The sequence below is a fragment of the Vombatus ursinus genome, unplaced genomic scaffold, assembly GCF_900497805.2.
Source record: "Vombatus ursinus unplaced genomic scaffold, bare-nosed wombat genome assembly UNPS02014894.1, whole genome shotgun sequence".
Taxonomy (NCBI): domain Eukaryota; kingdom Metazoa; phylum Chordata; class Mammalia; order Diprotodontia; family Vombatidae; genus Vombatus; species Vombatus ursinus.
The window spans coordinates 2085021-2092651 of record NW_020954672.1 but is presented as its reverse complement, the minus strand read 5'-3'; positions in this window follow the sequence as shown (position 1 = coordinate 2092651).

Sequence of the window (7631 nt, the reverse complement as noted above, 5' to 3'; positions counted from 1 at the left end):
CCCCTGTCACACAACAGGAAATGAGATTTCTAAGTGTGACAAATTTGTATTCGTCACATCATACTTCCCCAGACAAAGCCTAAGCTTATCCTGGCCCTCCTTTCAGATTCATTGTTTCCCTAGTAGTTGATCGAAATAATATTTAACACTGTAGATGAATATACTCTTATATTGTCAGGGTTATTTTTTGATGTCTTTTGTTTTTTAAATTAACATTGAAGAGTTTTTGGAAATGAAAGGAGATTGATGGAAAAATCAAAGGAAGTTTCAGTGAATCCATCTGTGATAAGACCCTTGGAGATGTTATGAAATACAAAGCATAAATGAATTGTGATTTCTGCCCCCCATGAGAGCCTATGCAATATTCATCCACCTTTTGTATTCTCTCTTATCTCCAGACAGAATCTAAGGTGAAAAATATTCACAAACCATGCCAAATGTATTCAACATCTCCATGTCATCCCCTACAAAACTTTAGCAATGAAATGCACTTGCATTTGACAAACTTAATCCTCTCTCTAATGATGTCAGATAGAGTCTGAAGGCTCTAAGAAACTACCATGTCATGCATATTCTTTCCACACCAGAGAGAAACAAAAGATAGTGCAAAACCCTGAATTTTTTTTAAAAGTAAGACATTCAAAGACAGTATGGTGCAGTGGAAAGTGAGCTGGCCTCAAAACTAGCAAAACTAGCTTCAAGTCCCACATTTGATAAATAGTGACCAGGTAACCCTGAGCAAGTCACTTAATTTCTCAGTGTCCTAGGCAACTCTCTGACACTATAGGTTATAAAGAAGGTGCCGACCTGCCTGGGTAGAGAAGTTTCCTAAATCAGTGAAATAATAGGTCCAGTCCCTATCCCTACTAGAACATGCAAGAATTTTTCTGTGCAAACAGAGGTAGCATAGCAAATGTCTGTTACTGAATGTCAAAGGCCCAAAGAGAATAACTGTGGCAGAAATACACACAGTCCAACAAAATTTCAGCTTTCTGAATAATCTGATGTCTTAGCAGCATAGTTAGTTGAATCTCTTCTCTTCAATGGACAAAAAAAACTGTGGTAGGTAATGGAGTTGAGGGCAGCGATTATGAATTCATAAGGGGATTGTCTTTCATCTTTGTCTCTCCAAATGCTGAGCCTCTCTATTCTATTATCTCTTCTCTAGCTAGATAGCTTCTCTATCTCTGTCTAAATGAAGCAGTGAGTTTGACGTTTCAGTAGTTACAGGTGTAAAGAGTCCAGAAGAGATGACAGCAACCCCAAGGACCTTGTGACCTTCATAGAGAAGTTTCATTAGCTAAATTAATCCCATGGGATCCCACCTCTCATCTCCTTTCCATGTCTCTGCCATTCATAGAGGTTACAGTCTCTCTGCTGAGTTGCCACATGAGCCTTGCACATAAAGGTACTCAAGAAATGCATTGATTGATTGAATTCGATGTGCATTTATTAAATCACTTAATGTGTGACTTACAGTGCTTTTATTCAAATTTATTCTATCAAATGGCTTACACAAATCAGTATAAGTCACACATTAAGTGATTTAATAAATGCACGTTGAATTCAATCAATCAATGCATTTCTTGAGTGCCTTTATGTGCAAGGCTCATGTGGCAACTCAGCAGAGAGACTATGAATGATAGAGACATGGAAAGGAGATGAGAGGTGGGATCCCATGGGATTCATTTAGCTAATGAAACTTCTCTATGAAGGTTACAAGGTCCTTGGGGTTGCCGTCATCTTTTCCGGGTTCTTTACATCTGTAACTACTGGAACGTCAAACTTGTTGCTTCATTTAGCACAATAACCAAAGGGTATTTGATAGGGCTACCATTTTTCTGGGATTTTCCCTTCCTTCATTTTCCCAGTTGTAGGAACCTCAGTTTTTGTTTTTGTTTTGTTGGGCAGTGGGGAACTAGAAGTATAATTGAAATTTAGTCCTTCTCTTTGGCTGTGTGATCAGAACATTATTCTGTTTGGGCAAAAAACAGAGCTTTCCTCCTAGCGCTAGGCAGACACAGGCCCCTTCCTGTACCCCTTGGGGGTATTGTTAGCTTCCCCTGCATCACACAAAACACGTTAGAACACAGCTGAATCCTCCATTTAGACAGATGCTTTCTTCAGGTGAAATGACATTTCACTCTTAATGTGCCTCGCCTGTCATCTCTCTCCTGTGCCTTCTCTTTTCTCAAGAGAAACTTTAGTGTTCCACTGGAAAACTAGACATACCAGAATGGAAAAGGAGAACATCTCATCTTGTAAGTGCAGTTCAAAGTTAGTAATGACCCTTCAGAGAGGGTAAGATGGTCTTCTGATGGGGTAACTGAACTTGTATTAGTCCCTCCTAAAAACTAATGCTTTCAGTTATGCTGGGCATATGTAGAACAGACAGTGAGAAAACCATTTAAAGATGCTTAAGATTTAAGATAAAAAAAATCCTTAAGATTAAAAGAAAGGCTTTTTCAATTAATTATTACTGAACTTTAACCAGATCATGTGCACTAAACCAAAAGCAGAGATCATGGCTAGTTGAGGATAAGAGAGGATTCCTCTTTGAGAATGTTGAGAATGTTGTCTCAGCTTTAAGTTGGCCTTCCATAGGACTCCTCTTTCATGGATTAAAACTTTGCCCTGGTCTGAGTTCGAGCAATTTGTAGTGAAGAAAGGGTGTGCCTGAAATAGAAGAATGAATTTGTGCCAGTAAGTTGACATACCATGGGAAATTATTCATATTTAAAATACAACTATGAAGAGTAGTGTACCCTGTTGCGGTCGAGAGAATGAACTAGAGAGGAAATTCAATTCAATTCATTCATCAATGATTTTATTAAGTACTTACTAGGTCTAGAGTATCATGGGAGGCACAGGAGAGATTTAAAAAATACAATAAGCCAAAGTCCTTACCCAAATGGAAATCACAAACTAATAATGTAGACTATCATATAAGAGATTTCCCTAAAGTCATATATGCTACTCCAGCCGCATTTCCCAAAATGTTGGTCAAATTTCGCCCCCTATTGTTCAAATGGAGTGGAAGAAAACATGAACAGAAAGAGCAAGAATGACTGATGAATGCCTAAGATATAAACACTGAGCATCAAAGAACGTGTACCAATGTAAAGATACATCTTCTCTGGCAAACATATAATTGGTTTATTCATATGATTATGAGTTTTGTTGGACTTGTTTTACTCGTTAATATATGTGAAAAATATAGTGAGCAGCTTTTCTATTCCCATTTTATTTCCTTTTGTCATTATTATTTTTATAGGGGAATGTGCCCAAGGGCTGAAGAGGTCTATAATACTAGCAAAATTAGTCACTTCCTCAGTGGACCTTATACATGTCCTGGTATATTGCAGAATGAGGACAAAAGGTTGGGGTACAAGATGATTATGTCCCAGACGTGCATGTCCTCATAACCTAAAAATATCTCTACAAGAGCTTCTGGAAATTAACAAAAGTGGCCTTTCCTTCTTTCCCTTCAGTCTGCCCCTAAGGGAAAGAAGTTAGAGGGCACATTATTCTATGACAAGAAATAAATCACTTTCCTATAATGCTGTGGACCTATAGTGCATATCCAGAAAGTGACTAAGCAGGAATTGCTGAGAAAAATAAACAAGAAAAAGACAAAGGAACTTCTGAGAGATGGCAGCAGCGAGAAAGGTGAACCAGTGCCAATAACAAGAGAAGACAGTTGTTGGTCTTCATGGTAGCAGTGACTAATATAAACAAGGAATGATAGGACCAGTTTTGTGACCCAGAAATTCTACTGCCAAGAAACAGCAACCGAAATCCAGGATAAATAAAGTAGGTGTTCCTTTTTTCTTTTAAAATATTGTCAATTTCAATACACAGGCAACACTCTACCCACAAAGATGCCACAGCATTGACCACAGAACCTGGGATATCAGAGAATTCAGGCTACATGGACTTCCCCTATTGGTAGCATGAATGGACAGAAACCACAATAGTCTGGAAGAAAGGGATTGCACTCACCAAGAAGGGGTCCATAATTGTTCCTCTTATAACCAGAATCTAGTGCACATTTTCTTTCCTTTTCACATGCCATGCAATAAATATATTTGATGTGCAAACTCCTTGTTAGTCCCATTTCCTTATAAAAGTACCATTAGGAGAGCTAAAATAAAACCTTGATTTAATGGTCCTGGAGAAACTCTTTAAGTGAGACCAAATATAAGTTATAAGGAACATTACTTATTGAGTAGCCTCCAAGATACGATTGTACTTGTGAGTCTACTTCTTTGAACCAAAATAAATACAAAGTTTCTGGTTGTCTCTGCATAATTTGATTTAAAACTATCTGGGTAACTTTGAGTTGCCAGGGGTGAATCAAAAAAAATAACCTTTGGTCTTCTCCAAGATATCTCCTTGGTCAATTGAGACCAAAGGATGAAACAAGAGTTAGTCCAGCTATTCCCAGGGGAGGTGAAGTCTCAGGAGTTTCTAGCAATGGATGGGCATAGATCTTGGAGCAGTGGTACTCCCAGTTTCTTCAAGCCACAGTTTCAGGACTTGCAGTAAAGGTGTGTTCTATCCAGATTTGTCCATTCCTTATTAATTCATAGGATTTTCTCAGCCCTGTTGGGCTTTCTATCCCCACCACACCTTTCCCTCAGTTTTCTTTACAAAGTTAAGTGCCTTTTCCTCAGCTCCCTTCTCTATCTAACTCTCCTCTGGTGCCTCCATTTTTCCTCTCTCCTTCTGCCCAAAGACTCTCAAATACTAGGGATCCAGTGAATGTTTATGCTGGTCGTCTTCCCTTCTAGTCTCACCCTCAGGCTTTACCTCTCACTTTCCTAATGGACATAGTGTGTTTATCGTTTTATTGTGAAAGAATATAGGAGGATGGTCCAGAAGAGTCAATAGCACCCAGTTTGTGCCCTGGGCAGTTTTGTGACCCAGAGTTTCTGTTGCCTTGAATACAGTACACGTGATAAGTACTTAATAAATTTAGTTTGCTAGTTTTATTTTAATGTAATTGACCAGTAGTCTTCAGTCCCCAGGATGCTTAAGGCTGACCATATAAGTAAGGGGAATGCATGATGTTCAAAGACCCTTCTGGAGAGAGGTGGTATAGCAATAAACACTGTATGAGTAAGATATACTGGAGGTAGAAGTAGAGGGACCAATGGACCCAATCACGGGACAAAGAACCCAAACTTCTAGGAAGTCACAATTTTGCACTTTCGTCTTCTAATATCTGTTTTATTAGTGAATTAGTTTTAGACTATAAACATTAATTTAACAGTGGGTACTCAAAATGTGAGAGACTTAGCAATGAATCAATAAACTATGGAAAGAACTGAAAAATATCAATATTAATGTTCTTCTTTAAATGAAACCAGAAGAGCTAAAGAAATTGTATCCTAAATAATCAAAAGGCATTTATTTATTAAGTGCTTACTACATGTCAAGCACTGTGCCAGACACTAAGAAAGCAAAAACAAAAGTGAAACACTCACAGGTCTCAAGAAGTTTATGACCAATTGTGGGAGATGAGATGTACACAGATATGTATATATACATATACATATATATATATATATATACAAAATATGTAAAATTCAAATACAAGGTAACCTGAGAGGAGCCCTAGTAGCTGAAGGGATCAGGCCAGACCTTACAAAAGCCTTCATGAAGATGTTTAGTTTTGACAGAAACCGGGGATTATAAGAGGCATCGGTGAGGAGAAAATGCATTCCAGGAATCGGAGATATTGGTACAAAAGTACAGAAATAGGAGACATAGTATCATGTATGAGAAATGGCAAAAAAGTCAGTCTGACTGGACCACAGAGTGAATAAAAGGAGTGATGTGAAATAAGGCTGGAAAGGTAGATAAACAGCATGTTGTGAAAGGCATTGAATGCCTACGGGAAAAAAAAGTTTATATTTTGATCACAGAGGTACTAGACAGCCACTGGAGTTTCTTGAGTGGGGAGGGGGGTGGGGGGAGATAGTGAAATAGTCAGACCTATGCTTTACAGAAATGACTTGGACAGCTATGTGAAGGATGGATTAGGGTGGGGAGACACATTTGTAATGAAAGTATGGTCCATAGTCTATTATTCAAGAAAATAAAAAAAGAGTTAGAAGAGTTTTTTATGTCCTAAGGAAAAAAAAGAAACATCAACTTATGGGATATTTGATATGTTTCTTTGCAATGCTCATGATGAGCAAAAAACAAAAAGAAGAAAATTTTTGTTTATATGCCAACACATGTTGCAAGAGATTAAAAAAAGAGAAATTAAAAGAACTTTATAGGACCCTCCAAATTAAATCAATATAACTTTTAATACTCAGTGACCACCCTGAAAAAGTAAGCAAAGGAAGAAGGCAAAAAAAAAAAGAGTTGGAAAATATGACAAGGGATTGATACTCAAAAGAAGTCAAAGGTTTGTAGACTACACAGAAGGCTCCTGTCTATATAGCACAAATACTTTCTAAAAAGTCAAGAGCCATTAAATATGGTGAACACCAAATAAAATCAGTTTTAAAAGAGAGAAATTCACTATATCTAAATGAAAAGTTAACAGCTGATTACCAGGGAGTGAAACATTTCTGTATCGCTGTTAAATAAGAAGGATAAAGATGAAAAGATATGGTATGAAATTAAAATAGGTCCACCTGACTCATTTAAACAAGCTATTAAAGCCACATGTCTTTATACCATGAATGTATACCAGAAGAGAGGAGAAAGGCCCTGGATATGGCTAGCACCAAACACAAGAAATAAAGTTGACCGTAACTTAACAGACATGAAATGACTTGTTAGTGATGTAGGAATAGCGTGATAATCAATTCTCTATGCATAGTTAGACCATCAAATAAGTCAAATTCCATGGCCAATGTTTTTTGAAAGATAAACATTTAATGCAACAAATCAATTCAGCAAAGATTTATTAAGTCCTTCCTATGTGACTGGCACTGTGCTAGGTGCCAAGGATACATAGACGGAAACAAAACACCTCCTGTTTTTTCAGCTACATTTTACTGAAGAAAATAATAATATTAATAATAAATAGAATTTATAGAATGCTTTAAGGTTTGCAACATGCATTACAAATATTATCCTGGTACCCTCACAACACCTCTTGGAAGTAGGTGCTATTATTATCCTTATTTTATAGATAAGGAAATTGAGACAGGTAATGGTTAGGTGACTTATCCAGGGTCACACAGCTATTACGTGCCTAAGACCAGATTTGAACTCATCTTCCTGATTCCGGGACTAGCATTCTATTCATTGCACCCCTTAGCTGCTTCCTGAGGGTATACAACGTGTACCCAAATTAGTATAGTACAAGAAAAATTGAAGACAGAATACTAAATATTGGTAGCAGAAAGGCAATCAAGGGAGGTTTGTGTAGAAGGTAGCACCTAAGCTCTGGGAACAGCTAATGATTCAGTCTGGCTGTAACAAAGTATACATAAGTAGGAGTAGTATGGGAAAGGACTGGAAAGGCAGGCAGAAGCCAGATTATGGAGGGCATTAAATGAGGGCCAATGAATTTTGTATTTTATAGTAAAGGCAAAGGGAAACCATTGAGGGATTTTGAACAGAGGAGTGATATCAAAGATCACCACTTTTAGATTATTTTGGCA